The following is a 10,578-nucleotide window of genomic DNA, read 5'->3' as shown; positions in this document are numbered from 1 at the left end:
CTGTCCTCGGGCTGCAGCCCATCTCCTTCCTCTCTACCAATCCTGTGTCTTCCATCTTTAACCCAAGCCACATACAGACAGCTCTCCCAGAAAGGGTGGTGGGCCAGAGGTAGGCAGGAGGAACAGACGATACAAACAATCATGTTTTTTATCTTCTCTACTGCTATTTTTATCTGCAACACTCCCTACACCAAACGCATGGGGGATTTCTCCGCACCAATCCAGTCTCCCACTCTCCAGACACCAACTGGGTGCCCAACAATTCAACTCATTTCTGACATTAACTATCCAGAGTGAGCATGGACTCCACAGTTCAAGGGTGCAGTCCTGCAAAACTGCGCCCCCCCCCCAACTTTGGATGCTGGGCTACGGTCCCAGGCCGTCACCTGTACTTAACAACCAACCGGCAATAAAATCAGCATTCCCTTGACCCCGTTCTCAGGTCCTCAGGTTTAATAATTTGCTACAGCAGCTCCCAGAACTCAGGGAAACCCTGATATCCAGGGGGCAGAGACCAAATATATATTTCTTATTAGGTCACAGAGGGTCAGCAATTGAGGCAGGCGTTCAGTGTAAGTGGAAAAAGGGCAAAGCAGCAAGATCCAGGCCACCCAGTGAGAATCCCTGGAAGCTGGGGCCAAGAGGGAGACACCAGCCATTTCAGTGCTGACCCTGGAAGCACAGATCATGTGGTCGTCATCGGCCATTAAGGTGGGGAACTCTCCTTTCTATGGAATGCGTTCTGGTTGAGAACCGGGTGATGGATGGCAGATCCGTGCACTGGGGTCAAGAGTCTACTTCAGAGGGGGCAGAGCTCTGTCTTTACCATCCAGTGAGATACCCCATCACCCACTAAATGTTCCTTTTCTGTGTGCACAAAGCACTTTGGTTACTCTGCTAGGACATTTTATTGTATGGGGATACACTGTGTTTCTTCCTTCATCTAGCTGGAATTCTGTGAAGAAAGAGACTACATTTTTGCTTATTTGGCCCCATCAATAAACAATCCACTTAGCTGCAAGTGATAGAAAGGTGATCACAGCAGTTTGAGAAATAGATGTTAATTTTCCCCACGTAATAGAAAGTCCGGAGGTGGGTGACCTGAGGGAGTTGCTTGAATACACCCTTCTAGAGACCTGGGTTCTTTCTATCTTTGTTTTTTTATCAACCTTAGCATCTTGGCCTTTGTCCTCATGCTGTGACCTCAGGGTCACCAAATGGCTGCTGCACCTCCAACCATCATAACTGTGTTCCAGGCCAACTGTTTCTCTTCTAATCAGGAAAGCAAAAGATTTTCTGGAGGTCTCAGCAAGAAGGTATTCAGTTGTATCTCATTAGCTAGAACTCTGGGTCAGGGCCATCCCTAGACCAACCACCAGCCAAGGACGAGATTCCCCCGCCATGACTCTGAATCGTTGTTGTCAAACAATAACTCCGAATTTTACCTCTGGGGATAAGAAGCCCACCCTTTCTGAGATCAAATTCCCTGGCTACGCATCCAGTGTGACAGCTCACACTGATTAAGCGCTTACTGAATGTCAGGTGCAGTTCTCAAGCCTTTGCATGAATTCCCATGTCACCCTCACAACGACTCTCTGGTCAGGTCAACACCATCATTAATCCCATCTTACAGAGGAAAGTGCAGAGAAGAGCAAATTCCCAAGGCTGCAGACCTCATGGGCCACAGAACCAAGACCAAGTGACTGGAGAGGTGGCGTTTCTAGTGGCTTCGTCCCCTCAACTCTCTCCTATGCGTCAGAGGGGTCCGTAAAACTGGCTGGCTGAATGAATGAATGAATGAATGACTAATGAATCCTTCTCCCGGAAGAAGCTCTAAGCAGTGAAGGCCTTTCCGTGCTGTTTGAAGTCACTGTTCCCCATCCGTTTTCTTAACGGGGTCAGAGTGTTATTACACGCACATGATTTATGTCAGTTCTTTGTGCTGCGGGGGAGAACAAAAAAACCCTGACTTTTCTTGCTGGGTTTCCTGCGCAAGAGAAACGAAGCAGAAAGAGTCTGCAGCCGTCTGAGCTTTATCAGCAGACTAAGGTAAAACAACCGTACGTACATGCGAGCGGCGGGCCAAAAAATGAATGAAATGCAAAGCACGTCCACACTTTAGCTGAATCCTTGAACATTCTAGTAGTGTGTCCCAGGCCCCGTTGGGAAGGGGAGGGAACAGGGGATGCAGGGTCAGCAGAGATCAGACCACGGAGTTTGGAGATACTGTCCCAGCACAGGGCGAACTCAAAAGCTATTGAGCAATCCTGCCAAACAGCTCGATATTTTGTCTAGCTGGTGCGAACATCTCGGCTGCGAAGAAGTGATTGAATTGTTCTGGTTTCATATCGAGATTTGGCCCCACTGGAGATATAGCACAGTCTTCCTGAGAACTCCCAGAAACCCTCAGACACTGCCTCTAAATGGAGACCCGGGACCAGTGTAATACATATAAACAAACACGTGGTGAATTTCTTCTCCTCTAGGGTTGCCAGGTTCAGCAAATGTAAACGCACGATGCCCAGTTCAATTCGGATGTCAGATAAACGGTGAATGGATGTTTGGCATAAGGTTTTTGTGTGTGTGTGTGCTATTTTTTTTTTTTTTTGTGCAGAATTTTCTTTTGCAGAAAGCCAGACGCACACAGCTGAGACGATCCATCTTTCTAAATCCTACCTCGGTGTAAATGACTTTCTGCAGAAAGACGAGAGGATGAAGGCAGTCCGGGGATCGTGCTGTTCGGCATGGCCTGGGGTCTGCTGTGAGGTCGGTCGGGTCCTCTCTCCATTTCAAAGATGCAGAAGAAACGTGGCTAGACAGTGGCACAGCAGCGACTTCCAACCGGGGTATTCAGACTCTATGTCCGGGGTTGACCCCACTCCCTCTCATTTCTGTCCACTCCCCTCCGGAACAACTGATGCTGTGAGTATGTGACCACAGGTGGTGGCTGGCATCTGTATGGGCAAATGGCCACATGCAAGAGGCATTTGCAACACAGTAGTGAGAACAAAACAGCGGGTACATGGGACACACCTCATCTCAGTAGCTGAGTCCAGGAGGAGGTGCCCGTCAGGTGCTTCCCAAGGACCCCCATGTCCCCGAGCAGGCTGTCAGAACCACGCTGGCTCTGGGCAACTGCTGCCCCCCCACCAAATAATTTTAACTTCTTGCAATCCACCTAGAGGCGGGAAAACACTCAATTGTTTGCACCCCACATGTTCTTCCTTGTTGGGAAGGAAGGTGCGCTGGTAGCATTATTCACCCCAGGAAGCAGAATGCAGAACCCAGCACACACCCATGCATGTGCGTTAAAAAGCCCCAGACCCTGCATCGCCCTTCTCAGGGCTTTCAGGCACAAGTGCAGCCCCTTGCTTAGAGGAAGGGCCATTGAGGTTGGCCAGCGGAGCGGGGCAATGCTCTCCAGCTGATAAGGAAGCACAGAGAGCCCCTGAAGGACAAGGCCCACCTTAGGGCCGAGATTAACTCTGAGAGCTGAGCAGGGAGGAGCGAGCTATTCTGGGCATCTGATAAGGACAGGATTTTCCATTTTCTCAGTGTGAGCAGGAAGCCAGGCCCCAGGTTTGAACGTCCTCATACTTACACATTGTTTCTCGCTGGATTCGATTGCATCAAGACCGGAGTCTGTTACTCTCATTCAAAAGCCCAGTGGGGATGGGACAGCGTCTTGGCTTCGCCCGTTGCTCGTGGGGAGGGAGTGGAAACCCACCTTTGCTGAGCACGCCCTGGGGGTCGGATGCCTGTGGCATGCTAGTGTGTCCTCATGGCACCCTCCTAGAGGGTGACAGGATGTCCTGAAGCAGGACACCCCCCCAATCCACAGTCCAGCCCCTCCTGCAGGGGAGAGAAGACTTGGGCTTCTCCAGGCGCTGGGGAAAGCAGGATGGAGCATGCCATGTGTCCCACCAGCTCAGGGATCCCGGGAGACCCTGGAAACAGGAGGAGGTTGGTGGGGGGGACGTGAGAAGGACCTAGCAGCTTCAGAACGCACAAGTAGGTTAGTGGATGGCGGGCAGGATGCCTGCTTTCCAGGTTAGCAAACCGCGGCCGTGACAGCAAACAACAAGTTCTCCCAGCAAGGCTACGCCCTACCGAGATCGCTCTATTTCCATCCTTTTTTTTTCCTCTGGTTGAGTTTTGTGCACCCAGTTTATCCCTCCAGCCACAGCGGACTTGTTTTCCGTTCTTGGAATATGCAAATGGATTTGCTGCCCAGGGACAGCTGGCCTTGCGGTTCCCGCGGCCTTGAACACTCTGCCCCAGATAGTCCTCTGAGTATCAGCACCGTCATGGCCTCCTCGGTGAGCCTTCCAGAAGCATTCATATTAAGGTGCCAAAACACCCTCAGTCTCTCTCCATCCCATCCCCCACTTCCATCCATGGCGTGTCTCGCTATCTGAAATTACTCTGGTCATTTATTTTATTTTATTGCTAATTTACTGTCTGTCCTCACCCCACAACTAGAGCGTAACTTCCACTGGAAGGGGGCTGGCCTGTCTTGTCATCAGGATGTCTCCGGCGCCTTGAATAGTGCAGGGCACTCAGATGGTGCTCGGTAAGTAATTGTTAACTCAGTGCTGGTTAATGCATGAGTAACTAGATACAAATACCCCGCTCCTGCCCCTCCCCCGAAAAAAAAAGGAGGAGAAGGAAAGAAGGAAGGAGGGAGGGAAGGAAGAGGAAAGGAGGAAAGGAAGGAGGGAAGAAAGGAAGGAAGGAGAAGGAAGGAAGGAAGGAAGGAAGGAAGGAAGGAAGGAAGGAAGGAAGGAAGGAAGGGGGAAGGAAGGAGGAAAGGAGGGAGGGAAAGAGGGAGGGAAGGAAGGAAGGAGGGAAGGAGGGAGGAAGGGAGGGAGGGAAATTGATGTATTCGTACTGGCCTGGAGCCTGCAAATCAGTATTTCTCTTAAGACTCTTAGGTGATGCCACTCTGCGGCCGGCACTGAACCTGGACCACAGTCCGACCCACTTTGGCAGGAAGAAGTGAAGCCAATCATATTCCTCCCCAGCCCTGTGGAATCAGCCATGCACTTAACACCCACGGTGATTGAGATGAGGAAGGGGATCGGCTAGCTGTCACTTTGGAAAGCGAAGAGCAGCCTTTCACCATCAAAACATGACAAAGACACAGGCAAGTGGTGATTGGGACTCTCGGCACAGACCTGCGTGGAGCACAGGGGGCAATCCGGGAGGCCGGGCCCGGGAGTGGAAGGGGCATCCAGGAAGGAAGGAGCCATCGCAACAGAGAACCACCCCCAGCATCCAGAGGGACGGGAAGGACACTGTTCCCCGTGGTGCGGAGAGCCGACCGCCCGAGCCCAAGGCCAGGTGGAAGGTCACAGTGAGGCAGGCCAATGGCCAGGGGAAAACTGGGTCTCCCTGGTACAGCCACTTGAACTTGGAAGCCCAAACCCAAATGTGCACTATGTCCCATATCTGCCCGTGGATTCTTCCTCCCCTTCTCTCTCCAGTCCCGGCCAAATCCTCCCCGCTGCTCCAGGCTCTGGAGGGAGACACAGGCTGCGCGGGACTACGTGTTTTTCTGTTTTAGGCGGAGTAGGAGTGGAGCAAGTATTAAAAAGAAAGAGATGCACAGTGACCAGGAATGCCCTTTACACCGTGCAAATGCATCGTGCTCCAGACATCACTCTGGGCAGCTCTATCTGACCCCAATCTGCATCCTGCTCCTTGGAGCCCCCACCGGATGCATATACCCCCAGGCCATTCAACACGGACAGCCCCATGAAAGCTCTAGCCCTTGGGAGCTATTGTTCTTACAGGGATGACGTCTCTACTCCAACTACTAGTACTTCTCTTCCCAAAGCCATTTTTTTTTCCTGCATCAATCTGTTCTGTTTTCTTTCTCTCTCCATGGAGCAGCTTCTCATTGCTGTTGTAACAGATGACCAGGAGCTCCAACGGCTCAAAACAACCAGAATGGACTATCTTATGGCTGCAGAAGTCAGAAGTCCAAAATGGGTTTCCCTGGACCAATATAAAAACGCCAGCAGGGCCACGCCGCCTCCAGGGGCTCTAAGGGAGAATCTGTGTGTCCTTGCCCTCTCCAGGTTCTAGAAGGTTCTGAAGTCCTCTGCTAACGCCCCTTGCAGCAGTTGTAACATCCCCAACCTCTGTTTCCATTGTCGTATCTTTCCTGGCCCTCCTGCCTCCCTCTTTCTGCCTCTCACTTTTCTTCCAACCTTAAGGACCCTTGTGATTAACTGGGGCACATCCGAGTACCCTGAAATAAATGTAGCTCAAAATCCCTAATCCCAGCTGCAAAATCTCTTTAGCCACGGCAAGTAGCATAGTCACAATGTTCCTGAGACTAAGTCTTGGACATCTTGAGGGGGGTCATTATACTCCCTGCCACCCTCTTTAAACTTAGAGCATTGTTTTAGTTTAAAAACAACAACCAAAAAACCCCAATTCTCCCAAATTTTGCTCTTTGCCCATCTCGGTGTCAGAAACCCCACTGTTCGGCTTAGAGGGCACCTCCTCTTTATGACGGACTCAAGCAGCTGAAAATGCCTGGCCAACAAGTCAGAAGTCACCCCAGCCCTCCCTGATGGCGTGCAAGAACCACAAGAATCTTCCTTTCAGAGCTTCGAACATGGTAGTTTGATTTCAACACATTAATCGCCATGCCGTTCACATTCATCTTTTTAGGGAGCGGGTTCTGGGGATTATCCCATCGCAGAAAAATAACAGTATATTCTTTCTTTATCTATTTCCAGGCAGTGAGATTTCCTCATCTCCACTGTGCTCTCCTATGGTCAAAACAGCTCTCAAGGTCAAGACACTTCACCCCGGGTCTCGTATTTTCTTCTCTGGCTGCCATATAACTGGAAAACAGCCACCTCCTCCTTACGCATCAGCCTTTTCCCAAAAATTAAAGTGATACCTAGAATCACAGCGTCGAGGGCTCGAAGCTACGGTATGGATCGTATCGTTAATGGGTTACGTGTCCCAGAGGAGCAAATGGAAACCCAGGAAGAGAGAGGTTCTGCCCCAAAACCAAGCTACCAAGTGAGTCTTCTGCTCTCAGATTCCCCTCCCTGGGGAGAAATTGTCCACATCCTCTTCCTATTTTTTTTTTTTCGCCCACCATTCTCAAACTTCATCCCTTTGGTAATTTTTTTTTTCTAAGTTTCCTTGACCTGCTTGCAAAGGCCAAGTCTTCCACATGGGCTAACGACCCCAGCGGACGCCTGGCCCTCGGAGCACCGCCTTGCACACAGCTGTGGAAATTCCTCCATCCCAGACCACATTCCTTGGCAAGTGTGAGAGGCGGGGAGGCTGGAAGGTAAACGTCTCTTTCCCTCTCCTTCCAAGCAGGCACAGTCTAAGGGGGAGTCGGGGGGCCTTTATTTCGGGCTTCCTCGTTCACACCCACAGAGGGCCCGCATCGCACAGCAGGACAGGTGTTTGTACAACCTGAGCGCCCCGAACCAATCCCTGCGGGCACAGGAAAGCTATTGGCCAATTGGTGAGTGAGGGGGCGGGGCTTCCTAGGCTTGCTAACTCCAGGAGGGCTCAGCCCTGGAGCTCCGAAAATGCAGGGTTTCTACCAAAGGAACTTCCAATGGGCGGGGAGAGGAAGAGAAATGGTTGCCAAACGCATAACCAATGAACACCCACAGCAACCGGCCAACCCCACCTGTCCCCCCAACTACCACTGTACCCCCAGGTCCTAAATTGGCTGCCCAAGTTCCTGGCCAGATTACTAGTCTATGCACACATCTATTGTATGTTCAATAGTATAATTTTTTTTAAAGGACAGGATTGATTTTGAGAGACCTCCAAATGCACCGAAACTCGTGTCACAAAGACTACTCTGAATGGCCCTACCCACAGAGCTGCACAATCTTCAAAGAACTTTTCCCAGAGTTTAACCCTAAATTCACTAGGGCAAAAGAGAAGGGCAGTCTCAGGTCCGAATGGCTTTCTGCAGCATTCAGAGACCCTTCTTTCTCCTCTGAAGCATTAACAAAGTTGGTTTTGATTTAGAATTGCTTTTACTTCGGGGAAGAAAGTTTTGGCTGCATTTCTCCACAAGAGGGATGGGTCGAGATATATCTGGACAATGTGTTCGGGCGAGACAATTTTTAGACCGTCTGTGTGCTTGGGGGGCAGGAAAATGTAAATTTTATCAAGTTTGAGGGTTTTAAGTTTTCCAGGTTCATATAGATTTTTTTTTTAATTTTCCATAACTAATTTGTAGATGTGTTTCTCTCCTGGATTTAGAGTATTAGTACAGAAATAAAAAGTCATTGGCTTTTTCTCTGGCAACAAAAGTGTAAAAATATTGAATTGAGGTACAGATATTTAAAAGGTTTGAAGAGTAATGCACTTTAAAAGGTTTTGATTTTATAGTACTACTAAAAACTGTTATTTATGCTTTAAAAATAAAAGATAAAAGTTTTGATTTTTTTTAATAATTAGAATGTTCGGGCAAAAAGGACTCTGTGAACAGGCTCACCTTTTCATACTACAGATGAGAAACCCGAAATGAAGGGAGGTCTCCCCAACACTTGGCCCAAAAGCTCTCGCCATCCTAATATGTCTTTCCTCCTCTGGGAGGCATCTTCTCTGGGAAATACCATCCGAAGGAAGTTAATTCTCACTCCCAGGTTAACCTGAGCTAAAAGCTTGACATAGTTTTTCTCTAACACCCTGGGCTTGCCTTCTACCAGTGACTTTGTAAAGACACAAAGGATTCATCAGGCAGGACATCTAACTCTGGTCCCCAGTGGAATCTCAGACATTCCACACGGAGATTTTCTACCATTAAATGTTCCTCCAACAGACCCACCTTTCCCCTCCACAAGCACTGGTCCCTGGGCTTTTGGTGAATGCATAGAATTGCCATACGAGATGTGACGGAAAGTCATCAATGGTCCCAGGACCCACAGCGAGAACGCTGTCACCCCTGCAGTGTCCTCGGGGATCACAAGCTCTGAGACACGGAAGCGGGCCTCGAGCAGATGGCCGGGGCCCAGCGTCGGCAGATGGTTTGATCAGGGAGGTCAGGGAGGAAGGGCACTCGAGGGCAAGCCTTCTGGACATGTGAGGGCTCACTCCGTGCTGGGAAGGAAGCCAAAGAGGCAGGATATGTATCCTGTTGGGAGCGGAAGGAGGGTCAGGGCTGTGACTTTGTCTGTGTACCCAGCCAAGGTGTGGGGTTGGGAGGGGAGGTGAACAGGATGCCCCTGGAGACCAGGGATGTGTCATGGGGGTGAGGGAGTGGGAGGCGGTCTTCAGGACGTAGACCAACTGAGGCTCGCAGAAGCAGGGATTACAGAGAGCAGAAGCTGAGAGATGAAATGCCCATCTGTTTTGTGACCCCCCTTGTCCTTTACCACATCTCCCTATGCTATGGATGAATTGTGCCCCCCCCAAAAAAAGATATTTTGAAGTCTTAACCTCCAGGACCACTGAAGGTGACCCTATCTGGAAATGGGGTTGCTGCAGGTGTAACCGGTGAAGACAGGGTCAGTCTGGAGTAAGGTGGGCCCTTAATCCAGGATGACTGGGGTCCATATAAGAAGAAGGGAGTGTGGACATGGACTCACATAGAGAGCGACACAGGAAGACATAGACACAGAGGGAAGACAGCCGTGTGAAGACACGGGTAGGGCTTGGAGTGATACCACCCCATGCCAAGGCAAGCCTGGGGCCACCAAAAGCTGGAAGAGACAAGGAAGATCATTTGCCTGAGGCTTCAGAGGGAGCACAGCCCTAATGATGCCCTGAATTTGGACTCCTGGCCTCCAGGGGTGTGACACCACACATTTCTGTCATTTCAAGTCATCGGCTTATAGTAAGTACTGTGTTAGGGGAGCCCTGAGAAACAAATGCACGCTACTTCTATGATTTTCCATCTCTGCCAGTTAAAGGAGAGAGAAACAGAGGCAAGACACTTGCAACAGGCTTTTTAACTAATGAGCCAAAATCGACCCATATATCCACTGTCCCCAAAGGGCAGGCTTTGCTCAGCCCTCTGCCAATTCTGATGCAGGGCCACTTGGGTGGGGAGAGAGGACAGAGCGCTCAATATCGATTTCCCTAAAGAGGTCTCTCTCCCTCAAATCTTTTCTCTCGTCTGCTCTCTTAATCCTTTTATATTCTCAAAGTCATTGAAAGACTCTAAATGTTGCAGAACACATTCTCAGAAATTCCTGATGAGTATCTGCATATGGCGATTTGTCACCTCTGTTTGAAAGTTTGTATCTGTTCTATCTTGGTGCTTAAACAAGACTTTATTTTAACAAATGTTGTACGATTTAGAAACAACAGAGGCTCGCAAATATGATCAAGGAATGAGAATCTATTTGGGAAAAAAACAAAAAACAAAAAACCCCAGAGAGATTTGAAAAAGAACCAAACATGCCTTCTAGAAGTAAATGTATAATAACTGGAATTTAAAACATGATGGATGTGCAATGGGGTAAGTAAGGCTTGAATGTCACAGGAAGGGATCCGACAATAATTCTGTAGGTTAAAAGAGACAGTGTTTTATTTCCCTCTCGTGTAATGGTCTGGAGTGAGCACTCCAGGTTG

At 49.6% G+C, this 10,578-nt stretch overlaps 1 long non-coding RNA gene across 7 annotated transcripts; it reads left to right on the top strand.

Annotated features, from left to right (window-relative positions):
* The first annotated feature begins 455 nt into the window (after positions 1 to 455).
* On the top strand, positions 456 to 9,193 carry LOC123792068 (uncharacterized). Of its 7 annotated transcripts, XR_015726779.1 has the most exons (8): positions 456 to 711; positions 1,634 to 4,348; positions 4,483 to 4,573; positions 4,927 to 6,631; positions 6,753 to 7,044; positions 7,166 to 7,321; positions 7,414 to 7,504; positions 7,794 to 9,193. It is a non-coding gene; the product is annotated as an uncharacterized LOC123792068 (long non-coding RNA). The 7 variants fall into 7 exon arrangements; XR_015726777.1 differs by having other exon boundaries at positions 7,414 to 9,193; XR_015726778.1 differs by having other exon boundaries at positions 7,166 to 7,504.
* The last annotated feature ends 1,385 nt before the right edge of the window (positions 9,194 to 10,578 follow it).

Source organism: Ursus americanus, chromosome 14, assembly GCF_024610735.1.
Source record: "Ursus americanus isolate L20-20 chromosome 14, mUrsAme1.1.p, whole genome shotgun sequence".
NCBI classification, from domain to species: Eukaryota; Metazoa; Chordata; class Mammalia; order Carnivora; family Ursidae; genus Ursus; species Ursus americanus.
This window is presented reverse-complemented; position numbering and strand designations above follow the sequence as displayed.